Source organism: Castor canadensis, chromosome 2 (assembly GCF_047511655.1).
Source record: "Castor canadensis chromosome 2, mCasCan1.hap1v2, whole genome shotgun sequence".
NCBI classification, from domain to species: Eukaryota; Metazoa; Chordata; class Mammalia; order Rodentia; family Castoridae; genus Castor; species Castor canadensis.
This window is the reverse complement of record NC_133387.1, coordinates 13,647,969-13,661,274: the sequence shown is the minus strand read 5'-3', so window position 1 is coordinate 13,661,274 and position 13,306 is coordinate 13,647,969. Positions and strand designations below refer to the sequence as shown.

The window sequence follows — 13,306 nt, the reverse complement described above, 5'->3', positions numbered from 1 at the left end:
TTTTTAGGGTATATTCTTTATAGGGAGGGATTCATAGTGACAATGCTGATTAGACTTATATTGTACTTTGGTTATCCAAGGTAGCAAGACAAATTCAACATGGGTTGAATGGGATGACAATACCAAGTAGGTCATGTTTATTGCTGAGTGGAAACTCCATCCTTGCTCCACAGATCAACTATAAACTAATCAGAATAATTCATTTTAGTACTTATAATGGGCTGCATTCTGTTAAGGAGATATTATTTCTGCTGAGGGCTTATGGGAAATATGCTTTTAATACTTTTCTGGGAATAATTTTATCTCTCCAAGGGGAAGTAGAGCTCTAAGAGCCATATTGTGATCACAAAATTTACCCTTAGGCTACAGCTGACAATAATGAAATCAGAGGGCAGAGAAATTAATTGGTTCCTTGGTGACATTTTTTAATGTGTCTGTGTCAAACCAATGGAATGCCTGTTTGGTATTATGTACATTGTAATACATTTTTGGTACTTAAGTGCATATTTTACTAAATGAATGTCTAAGGCTTAAGTTTCTATAGGAAAATGCATAAGTAAAGAATTTACATGTTAAAAGAAATTCACAAATTATGAAAATTTTGTGTTTAAGAAATAAAAACATGGGTTGGAAAGTACCTACTGAATGGGATTAAGCACAAATGATTATTTGCCCTTTCATCACTTTAGGGGGACCTGTTCTGATCTCTCATCTTGTATGTATCTCAGTTCTCTTGTTAGGTTTGGGAACCTTCCCTTGATCTGAGGTGGTACCAGGAGTAAGTGTGGATTGGAGGTGGTGATGGGGAAGACGAAAAAAAAATCAGAGGAAACAAATTACTGTAATATTCATATGCTTCTTCTGGGCTCCAGTGACTCATGCCTATAATCCTAGCTACTCAGGAGGCAGAGATCAGGAGTATCACAGTTTGAAACAAGCATGGGCAAATAGTTCACGAGACCCTATCCTGAAAAACCCTTCACAAAAATATAGGGCTGGTAGAATTGGCTCACGGTGAAGGCCCAGAGGTCAAGCCACAATACTGCAAAAAAAAAAAAAAAAAAAAATCCAGTTGCTTCTGGGGATATCCTGAGATGTTTAGCTAATGTATACCTGAAAATCCTTATTTAAGCAGAAAGAGTTTCTATGTAAAAACAGCTTAGACCATATACAAACCTAAAAGCAATTCAATGAGAACAGATTAAGTAAAACTGACAGGGTTAGTTGGGAATAAACATTTATGAGGCTTGAATGGAAGACTAAGGAAAGTTGGCTTCATCCTAGGGACAGTGTTATTGCAGTGTTCAGAACTCAAAGTTTCTTCAAATATCATCAGTGTTATGAAAGGCTAAAATTTGGATAACGAATGCAAGCATCTTCCTATAATCTTCTTTCCTGAAATACACTTATGGACAACATGTTTGTGTCTCCCTGAAATTCTTATGTTGACATCTTAAGCCTCTGATAAGATGGCGTTTACAGGTGGAGACTTTGGAAAGTAATTAGGTTTAGATAAGTTCAAGAGGGTAGAAGCCCCATGATATGGGATCAGTGTATGTGTAAAAAGAGAAAGAAACAAGAGCAGTTCTCTTGGCCATATGAGATCACAAATGACAAGAGTCATGAGGGTGTGTCACATACCAGGAACCCTGGCCTCCCAGACCTGTAGATGGCTTGATCTGGCACTTAACATTATCCAGAGACATGAGATATGTTATGTGTTGTTTAAGTCACCTGGTCTCTGGTGTATTTGCTACAGCAGCCTAAGCTCACTAAAGCAGTATGCTTCCTTCACCTTAAAGCTTAAGTTGCACTTTCCCGTTTGAACCTGATCCATTTATTCCAATGTGTCTGTGCTCAGGAGCTATGTTCTTTTGCTTGTCCCATACCAGGTAATCACAGGCAAATTGGGTAAAGACCTCTACTCCAAACTCTTCTATGCATAATCTTTGGGGTAATGAGCATTTGGGGGAGAGCTGGTAAGGAACTAATGCAGAGTGTGTGGTGACTCCTGTAGGCAGGGCTGATGGGCACAGAAAACATCTCTGGAGCCAAGAGTTTTGTGAACACAGGGGGCTACATCTATTTTTTACAGACTTTCCAGAATTTGCACTTTTTATTTTTCCCCAGCTTACATTAGTACAAAATTGGAGGGGGAACTGGTTGTGGCAAGGGGGTTCAGATTGTCTCCAAAGATCATGCCTGCTATAGCAATGTGCTAGTTTTTCATGGCTGTGACCAAATATCTGAGAAAACAACTTAAGGTGGAAAAGATTTATTTTTAACTCTGGTTTCATAGGATTCAGTCCATAGTCGTTGACTTTGTTTAGTTTGGGACTGTGGTTAGGCAGACCATCAAGATGGCAGGAGCATCTTTCAGAACCACACACTTCATGGCTGACAGGAAGCAGCAGATAGAGAATGAAACTAGGGACCAGGTATAAACTTGGAGGGCCCCCCTCCAGTCACCTACTTCCTCCAGCTAAGCCCCACTTCCTCAAGTTTCTACCACCTTCCAAAATAGTACCATCAGCTGGGACCAAATATCCAATACATGAGCTCGTTGGGGACATTTAATATTCAAACCATATTAAGCAGTAATTCATGTTTGGCAAACAAGGAGACCATGGAGAATTGTAATGTCTAGGTAAGTGCAACCTTGGAAAATCCAGAGAAACTTCTTTTTTCTTAAAAATGTCTGCCTCTAGATTTTCATTTACCTATTCTCTTCTAGTATCTTGAAGAGAAAATGGACAGAAGCTGCAATTCACCAGTAATAAGGACAGCATGGACTTCATCTGATCTTTTCTATGAACTATGAATTACTTTGGCAATTGATTTCAACTCTCTGCATTTTGGTGTCATTATCTATTACAAGTTCTGAACATGTGGTATACTATGTAACAGTCATGAATAAATGTGCACTGTAGCAAAGTGTTACAACAACATCTAGCTGCTATATTAATAAAGCACCCCAAATTATTTTGGTAATAGAGACCTTATTCACCTTTTTATCCTCAACATCTGATATAGAGCATGTCATATAGTTGGTAATCAGTAAATTTATATTGATTAGGTAGGATGACTGACAAAATAAATTTTCAAATTTTCTTATAAAACACTTCAAACTTTACACATCTTATTTAGCAGAAAGTTTGAAGGAGACGCTCATCGATACCAAGCAAAGACTGCACTGAGACAAATGTAGACAGAACAATGGTTTTATTTAGATGCTGATTTCAGGCATAGAAGAAAGTTGTAATTGACAACCAAGGAATGGAGCATGAAGAGATGGAGGTATTCAGTTGGCAGCAATGGTCTGCTGCATCCAGTCCAGTAATTGCACACTTTTGCATAGACACCGGGTTTCCCTTTCTGAGCACAGCCAAAGCCCCAGGAAACAATGCCCTGAAGCTGTCCATAGCAGACCACAGGGCCACCAGAGTCATACTGAACAAGAATGAAAAGACATCAGAGCTCTTGTTTTTTTCCAGAAGGATCAGTGAACTTCAAGTGTTCCAATATTATCCTGGGGCCATAGCCACAGGCTGCTGATGTTCCAGGAAGCACATTTTCTACCCTCAGAGATCCAGACTTCTATCTCCTTACTGTCTCCCTATTCTTCTAGCTCCTTTTTGATGGCCCCACTTCTTCCTGTCAACAAAAGTTGATTTAATTCTGTCCAGAAGATTTTCCCTTTTCCGAGGGGCTCCATTCCAGAATATACCTCTTCATAGGTTACCTAGATACAGTGTTTGCACACCATTATCTGAGGCTTTTTCTCTTACCCCTAACCTTCATATTATAAACAGAAATTTTAACTTATGCAAAACTAGTCTTCACTTTTAAGACTCAGTCTCTGGCACAGTTTTACATTTTCTGTATTTCTAAAAAGGAGAAATATGCTGGATCAAAGTGAGAATGACAGGCTGGACAGAAAAGGAAAACAAAGAAACTCACCTGGCATGAGTCCTTTCCACCCTCTAGGAAGCCCAGGCAGAACATGTTCTTAGTGATCATGCTTGGGTAGGCATTGTGACAAACAGTGTCAGAGAGGACAGGTGCATCCAGGCACTGAAGAAAGAAGTGAAGGCAATTTGACTATGGAGTGCAAGAGGGAAAATGGAGGAAGATTGTCCTTAGTGTCCCACTCTGGCTCATCTCTTTCATAACACTTCTACTTTTTCTTTCAATTTTCCAATTACTAATAATTTAGGAGAACAGTGTCTTTCTAGAAGGTTTTCAAATAGTTCTAACCAATAAGTTGTTCTTTCAAAGTTACTAGTATTGGTTTCCATAGACTTGGAGTCCAGAGACTTTTGTCTTAAGTAGGTTTATAGTCCAAGAAGCATTAAACCCCCTTGCCACTGTACCTCTTCTATTTCTAGTTCTCTGCACATCATTAATCAAACTTCCATTAAATACTTTGAGATCTTTCTAATAGATCATTTTTGTTGTGTCTTTTACATGGTTTTAGCAGAGGATTCTTTCTCACTTTAAATAGTGTATTCTATTACTTCAGACATCCAAAACTATCCTATGGGAAGCTGGGCTTGAGGGAGAATTTGGACAAGATGATCTTCAACATGCCTTTTACCTCTCACATTCTCATGATTGGTACTTGTGTTCCAGGTGACACTTACTGCCAGTGCGCACTGTGTTGCCCCAGCCAGACACAAGGCACTGAGTACCAACAGATGGACAGGAAGTTGGCAGGGAGACAGTAGACACTCGAGAGTTGATCTTGGCAGGTGACTTCAATTTAATCAGCATGATATCATTATCAGTGGTGGCTTCATTATAGTCAGGGTGTGGGATGATCTTGGCTGCATTGATGAATTGTTCATCACCCTCAATGACATCAATGTTGTGTTCTCCCAGATGTACCTGTAGCTGGCTGTATTTAAAGATTGAAAGTTTCCTAAGTAAACATCTTGGGCTTCTTCCCCTTCTTCTAACCCCACAATCATGAGCATAAAGAAAAATACTGTCCTGGAGCATTTAGTCACCGATTTAAATTGTGCACTTAAGATAACACTGTGTACTGTTTTTCATGTTAGAGAATTCCTCAGGTAAAGTCACTGGTAGTAATGACTCATAGTCTACCCTCTTGTTAGACTTGAATGGGAATGGGAAAATGACCCTTACAAAATAGTGGTAATAAGGGGATTGGTGTATATTTGCCAATTATACATCAGACAAAGGACTGATAACCAGAATATACAGGGAACTTAAAAAACTAAATTCTCCCAAAACTAATGAACCAATAAAGAAATGGGCATTTGAACTAAACAGAACTTTCTCAAAAGAAGAAATTCAAATGGCCAGAAAACACATGAAAAAATGCTCACCATCTCTAGCAATAAAGGAAATGCAAATTAAAACCACACTAAGATTCCACCTCACCCCTGTTAGAATAGCCATCATCAGCAACACCACCAACAACAGGTGTTGGCGAGGATGTGGGGAAAAAGGAACCCTTTTACACTGTTGGTGGGAATGTAGACTAGTACAACCACTCTGGAAAAAAATTGGAGGCTACTTAAAAAGATGGATCTACCATTTGATCCAGCAATACCACTCTTGGGGATATACCCAAAAGACTGTTACTCCAGAGGCACCTGCACATCCATGTTTATTGCGGCACTATTCACAATAGCCAAGTTATGGAAACAGCCAAGATGTCCCAGCACTGACGAATGGATTAAGAAAATGTGGTATCTATACACAATGGAATTTTATGCAGCCATGAAGAAGAACGAAATGTTATCATTCGCTGGTAAATGGATGGAATTGGAGAACATCATTCTGAGTGAGGTTAGCCTGGCTCAAAAGACCAAAAATCGTATGTTCTCCCTCATATGTGGACATTAGATCAAGGGCAAACACAACAAGGGGATTGGACTATGAGCACATGATAAAAGCGAGAGCACACAAGGGAGGGGTGAGGATAGGTAAGACACCTAAAAAACTAGCTAGCATTTGTTGCCCTTAACGCAGAGAAACTAAAGCAGATACCTTAAAGCAACTGAGGCCAATAGGAAAAGGGGACCAGGAACTAGAGAAAAGGTTAGATCAAAAAGAATTAACCTAGAAGGTAACACCCACACACAGGAAATCAATGTGAGTCAATGCCCTGTATAGCTATCCTTATCTCAACCAGCAAAACCCCTTGTTCCTTCCTATTATTGCTTATACTCTCTCTACAACAAAATTAGAGATAAGGGCAAAATAGTTTCTGCTGGGTATTGAGGGGGGGAGCGGGAGGGGGTGGAGTGGGTGGTAAGGGAGGGGGTGGGGGCAGGGGGGAGAAATGAACCAAGCCTTGTATGCACATATGAATAATAAAAAAAAAAAAAAATTCAAAAAAAAAAAAAAATTTCTAACTTGAAAACTGAAAAAAAAAAAAACAAAATAGTGGTAATAAGGGGATTGGTGCAGATGGATTGGCACCTGACATTTCTCCTCTGGTTGAAATGTCTGAGTTTCCTGGGGAGATATGGCAGAAGTCAGAGATAGAGCAGAATATTTAGGGAACAGAACCCATTGTGCTTATCTTTCAATTGTTCCCAAAATATAATGCTTTTTATTACCTTCAGATGCAATTTTTTCCTGGATGAGTTATGATTTTTAGGACTATGTACTACTAGTTCAGTTAGTCAAGTATTTCTAAGCATCCATCACTAGCCAATTTTTTTCCCTCTGTATCTTTAGTACAAACCTTTAGGAAGATATGAGAAAAAAATGTCTAAGGGCACTGCTCCATGTAAAAGTTCCTCAGTATCTCATATAATTCCTGAAGGAGTTATAGGGTCTGAATGTTTTACCCATCAAACAAAGCTCTGAATTTTGCCATGGTGGAACTTTGGTTTGACTGGAGGATGAGTTACTTACGACTTGTAGCAGTGAGCTGCAGACAATACCAATTGTTTATTGATGAGGGAGCCCCACATATGTGATAACCAGTGTTCAGGGACACTTAATAGGGGAGGGAATTCTTCTGACAGGTGTAGCCCCCAATAATCTTGTCATCATCATTATCAGTGGGGAGAGTGACTGTTAAGGAAAAGTTAGAAATGTTTTGTGAAAAGACCCTCATGGAATTCATACCATGATGTTTTTACCGACTGAAAGAGATGACAGTGTTCTCCTCTCTCACATAGTTAGGAAATGTGTTTAAGGTTACAAGTATATGGGGTTTTTTTTCCTTTTCATGGTATTGGTATTGGGGTTTGAACTCAGGGCTTCACTCTTGCTAGGCAGGTGTTCTACTGCTTGAACCAGGCCTCCAGCACTTATGGCTGTGGTTATTTTGAAGATAAGGTCTCACTTTTTGTCCAAGCTGATCTGGAGCATGGACTAGTTAATGCTTCCTGCCATAGCTAGGGTGACTGCATCCAGTATTTTTCAGTTGACATGGGATCTCATGCACTTTTCGTGTTCTCTGCCTCCTGTGTAGCTAGGATTACCTGCATGGGACACTGGTACCCCATGTTAATTTATAATTCTGTTCCTTGAACGTGCTTCCTTCCTCTGATACTATGAATAAGGATGTACTTTAAAAATATATACTTTGTGTTTATTAAAGATGCCGTGTTTTCACATGTATTATTTACAAGCACCAAGTTACACATATGCCCACAAACTCACAAAACTCAGAGACTCTTTAGAAAATAAAAGCCTGGCCACCACTACTGGTTATATAACTACTGGTTATATAAGAAAATCTTTTACAAAGAACTCTGCTCAATATCCATTCAAGAGAAAACTTTGTAGTAATCTTGCTGGTCTTTCTGGTAGTTGATGCAATGTTTCTGTTGCATAGCTATCTTCCTAAAGAAATAAAAAGGAAACTTTGGAAACCACCTTAGAATATTTGGGCTTCTAAATGAAGGATAATTTTAAACTCATGTTCCATCAATTTCTCTCTTTGAACTAGCTTAAAGTTTTTTTATTAATGCATTTTATAGACCATTGTAAGACTACCGCTTCCCACCCCCAAAATCGTTCCATTCATCCCATCTGTACCATTTATCTATGCATATACCATTGTGAAGTATGGCTCACTTATCTGTTTATATTTCTTACAGCTTCAAAAACCTGGTATTTATCCATAGTTTAAAATAATTTTAGCAAAGATGTTTCCATAAAGATATATACAGGTAAAAGTTTAGATGTAAGAAAAATGCTATAGGAATAATAACTGCTAAATAATTTATACTTAGGTTAATACATAGTAACCTTGACAAATAATTTTTATTATGTACTATTTCCTACAGTATATTTTATTTTAGAGGATGCATTCAAAATATATTTATGTGTACTATCATCTCTTGATATCCATAGAAGACTACTTTTAGGACATCATAGAGATACAATTGTCTGCAGATGTTCAAGGCCCTTATACAAAATGTCAATTGCATATTAATATTTGTCTTCCCTGTAATTTACTTTAAAAAACTCTAAATTTTTTATACTTACTTCAATACAAATTTTATGTAAATAGCTGTTATGCTGTATTCTTTAGGGAATTATAGCCAAAGAAGTCAGCATAAATGTAAAATGTAAACATTTTCCAAATATTTTTGAACTGCACTTGGTTGAGTTCACAACTACAAAACCTGTAGGTATGGAAGATCAACTGTATATGTGTGTGTATCAAAAGTATCTCACAAACAAAGAACATCAGTCCTGAAAGATAAACACAAAGGTACAAAAGCAGTTATTTTGGGGTGGTAAGATTCTGGACAGTTTTTTGCTTTTACTCTATTGTATTATGTAATTTTTTACAATTGTACATATAATGCTTTTATTTAACTGAAAATAAGAAGCCTTGGATTTTAACTACAAATAAGGGATATAATGTGCAGCTGCTAAGAATTCAAAGGAGGAGAAGAGAGTTGGGACCGCAGTATGAGGGAAAGACACTGTAGGGTTGAACTTGAGGTGGGCTTTGACTGAGAAGCAGAATTAGGGCCACTATAATAATGGAGGACACTCAGCTACACATAGATATCACCACAAAGTCACACAAAGTAACCTGTAAGATGGCCACAAATATGAGTCATAGTCCCCTCGAGAGCTACTGACACTGATTTCCTGGAATGTGTCTTGTTAACCCTGCCTTTTTCTATTGCAATCTTGTCTCAAAATCTTGGTCTTATCCCATGTATGTGATTCTTTGTATTACCCCCTTCTCCCAAAAAACAACAAAAAACGAGTTTCCATGCATGCATACAGCTATATTGAATTTGCAGCTTTCAACATGGGGAAAATTAATGTTTTTGTAGTAAAATATTAGTAACATTAAAATAAAAGTACTCATTTTTTTTCTCAATTGAATGACATATGACTTATTCCAGAGAGATTTCATTAGTAAAGTTGTCTTAAGACACAGCTGAGACCTCATGTGGTGGCACAAGCCATAATCCCATCTTCTCAGGAAGCAAAGGCAAGAGGACTGACATGTCAATGCCAGCCTAAGCAAATTTATGAAGATTTTATCTCAAAAAGAAAAATACAGGGCTCTGTACAGAGGCATATGAGTATAATCCCAATCTCTGCTCCATAGGCAGAGATAGGTGGATTGTGGTTTGAGGCCAGTCCAGGCAAACAGTCCGTGAGACCCTGTCTCAAAAACAAGTTGGACATGGTGACTGAAATCTGTAATCTCAATTATTCAAGAGGTGAGATAGGAAGAGCCAGGTCCAAGGTCAGCCTAGGCAAAAAGTAGAAAACCTTATCTGAAAACACTAAAAATGAAATGATCCGGGGTCATGGCTCAAGTAGTTGAACACTTGCCTAGCAAGCATTAAGCTTTGAGTTCAAGTCCTAGTACCACAAAAAAGAAAGGAAAGGGTAAAAGAATAACTCAAGTGCACAAGGTCCTTGCTTCTATCTTCAGTACCTGAGAGATGAAGTATCTTTACCTGTTAGGACACTTAGGCTTAACTAGCCAGATTTTATAGTGTTCAGGAGACTCAAGATTTCCTGTTCTCAGCCTTTCAAGGAGCACAGATCAATTTCAACTATTAAGTCCAAATTCTTCCACAGGTCAAGGCAATTAGTTCTTTCATGTGGATTATCCTTTCCTTTTACTTTTCCTAGATCATAGTATCTACCTGAACAGGCTCTGCTTCTTTATGCCCTCTACTTTGAATCACTCTTGGTCACCATGATTTTCCTATGACAAATCAGATTTAATTATTTATAAACATATATACTACATACTGATGTTCCAGTATTTTAAAATTCTTCTGTATAAAGCCTATACTAAAAAGACCATTGTTGAATATAGACTTAAATACAAAACAGACACCTACTGGTTCACTCATTAGTAATACTCACCAGCAGCTCCCAGGAAAGCAAAAATGAGGATCTTCATTGTTGCTCAGTGGATCTGGCCTGGGCAACAGGATGAAGGCTTTTCCTCCACAGCTATTTATATTTCCAGCTCCGTTCTTGAAATCATGCCCACAGGTGCCAAAAAATTGATTTCACTGGAAACTTACAAGTCTAAATTTAGAATTCAATTCTGTCCCAGATGCAAGCTAATTCAGGACCAAGTTTAGAAATAAATATTTTTCCACTTTTCCATAATGTTATGGGAAAGAAAATTGAAAATCCATCTGCTAAGAATGATTCCTCATGAAAGGAAAATAAGTTGGAGGAAGGTCACAGTATAGAGATACAAGTTTCTGGATTTCAAGACAAAAACCTTAGGAACGTGGTTTTCTCAAGTATGAACTTTTGTCCTTAAGACTATCTTGATCCCTTCAGCCTTGGCATATAATTAACATTGTCTCTTTGTCTTAGGCCAGTTCTTACCATACAGGACAACCATAGTATCAATAGGAACAACTAGTTCTTATGATGAAAGGAAAAGTTCTTGATTTGAAATTATAATAGACTAAAAGAGAAAGTAAAATGATGATAATAACTTAGCTATCTGTACAGGTTAGGGATATGAGTCAATTATGCACTATCCATGTATTCAGTTATCTACTGTCCACCCTGAACCAAAATTATTAAATAGAAAAGTCTAGAAATAAGTAATGATTAAGTTTTAGACAGCATGGTGTACATGACTGTAATCCCTGCTCTTGGGAGGCTGAGGTGGGAAGATTGCCAATTTGAGCCAAATGTAGGCTACATAGCAAATACAAGGCAATGCAATGAGAATCTACCTAAAAATTATTATAAAAATTATACTAGTTGTCTCTTTTTGTTATTATTATTATTTTGCAGTACTGGAACTTGAACTCAGGGCCTTCAACCTGAGCCACTCCACCAGTCATATTTTTGTGAAGGGGTTTTCAAGATAGGATCTCGTAAACTATTTGCCCAGGCTGGCTTCAAACCACAATCCTTCTGATCCAGAGCCACCAGCATCTGGCAATTATCATTTTTGTTGTTAATCTCTTACTCTGCCTGATTTATAAATTAAACATTTTCATGTATGTGGTGTATGTGTGTATGTGTAGGAAAAACACTCTGTATTGGATTTGGTACTCAGTTTCATGTATTCCCTGGAGGTCTTGAAATGTAGTCTTCTAGGATAAGGAGGGAGAACTGTGTTCTAGGTATTCTGTCTATATTAATTCATTCATCCTCATTACAACCATACCAATGGTCGTAATATGTAAGATACCTATTATATTCTCCAGTGCAAAGAAGAGAAAACTAAGCCACCAAATTTATACAGAAAAAAAAAGCACCAAATCACACAGCAGGCATCTGTAGAATTAACATTCCAAAACAGGAAATATGACTTCAGAGTCTGTTACCTTATAAAGGTAATACAGAATTCCTAACCAATAATAATGCAAGAAGATTGTCAGGTGTTTGCTATGCAGGTGGTGTCCATGAGCAATATAGTGATATAGTTTTCACATTTAAGATATGAAAAGAAGGAATCATTGTTTTTTCAACATTTCATTGATATTGTGGTCAATGCAGGGCTCAGACTCAAGAAGCTTCACATCAAGGTCCAGATCCTCAAATGTGGTGCTATAAACATAACAAGAGGTAAAGTCTTAATATTATCAAACTAAGGGCTAAATTCAAGGAGTACAGAGATTTCTGTAAACTCTAAGAAAGTGTGCTTGGAGCAGAATTAATGGAGAAGGACCCAATATCCCAATGCAAAATATCTATCTAAATACACTAATCAGTTACTTTGTGGACTTGAAAATGAGGAAATATAAAGCCTCAAGGAGACTTTGAATACCTTGCTACAGTGCCTGTGTGGGAGATGGTCATAAGAGGAGGTCTGGAGAGGGAAAGGGGCTCATATGCTTCTGTTGAGAAATTGAAGGCACAGGGGTGAGAGACCCTACCCTTTCTGGTGAAGAATGAGTCCCATAACTTGAGGGTCATGGTGGATATGCAACACAGAGTCTAATGCTCAGCCTTGAGGACATGTCTCCTGGCTATGTGTGTTGGCCTCCAGGTGGGGATACAGCTCTCCAAATGGTGTGATTTCCACTGTATCCTCCCCCAACAAGGAGATTAATTGTTGGGTGGGTCTGGAATCCCTGAGATCAGTGGGCAGAGTCCCTTGGATCCTCAGGTCTTCCTTTGCCAGTGCAGAACACAGTGCTCTGTTTTTCACCCAGATTATTTGGCACACATTCATGGACATGACTTTCTGGAGCAAGGTGGAACCTGTCTTATCTATAAGGCTATAAAACTCCACATGGCAAGCAGCAGTTCCCAGTACACAGAAAAATGAAGGTTCTATAGTGAAACGTTCAGAAGCAGACAACTGACCTTTCTACAAGAGATACCAGCTGGTTTTCCTTGACCAGAGTAACGCTAGGGTACAGTGAGCATGTGGGAGTGGTTGGGAATGCTCTCAGTCAGTGGTGAGAGATAGCACTTCAGTCTTACCACTACATAGTCCTGCCAGAACATTCAGAATATTTCAATAGAAACACCACATGTGATTAAAATTTCCACCCAATGACTTGGCCAAAGATGCAGAAATACCAAAGAGAAACACAAGGAATATGGAAAACATGGCAATATGACCCATCCAAAAGTCAAACAACTCCACGCCAATGGACAATAATGATAGTAAAGTGGATAAAATCTCAAAGAACTGAAAAGAATGATTATAAGAATGATCAATGAAATTGCAGAGGACGTGGATAAATGCCTGAATAATTTTCAAGAGAATACAAGTAAAGAGGTGAGTCAAATAAGGAAGACAAAGAAGGATGAAAGAAGTCAATAAAGTTGCAGAAATTATTTAAAAAATTGAAATTCTGGAAATGTAAAGTTCGATAAGTCAAAAACCTCAGAT

At 38.1% G+C, this 13,306-nt stretch overlaps 1 pseudogene; it reads right to left on the bottom strand.

Annotated features, from left to right (window-relative positions):
- Nucleotides 1-3,301: 3,301 nt before the first annotated feature.
- LOC109695532 (cationic trypsin-3-like) lies at nucleotides 3,302-10,384 on the bottom strand (annotated as a pseudogene).
- Nucleotides 10,385-13,306: the final 2,922 nt, after the last annotated feature.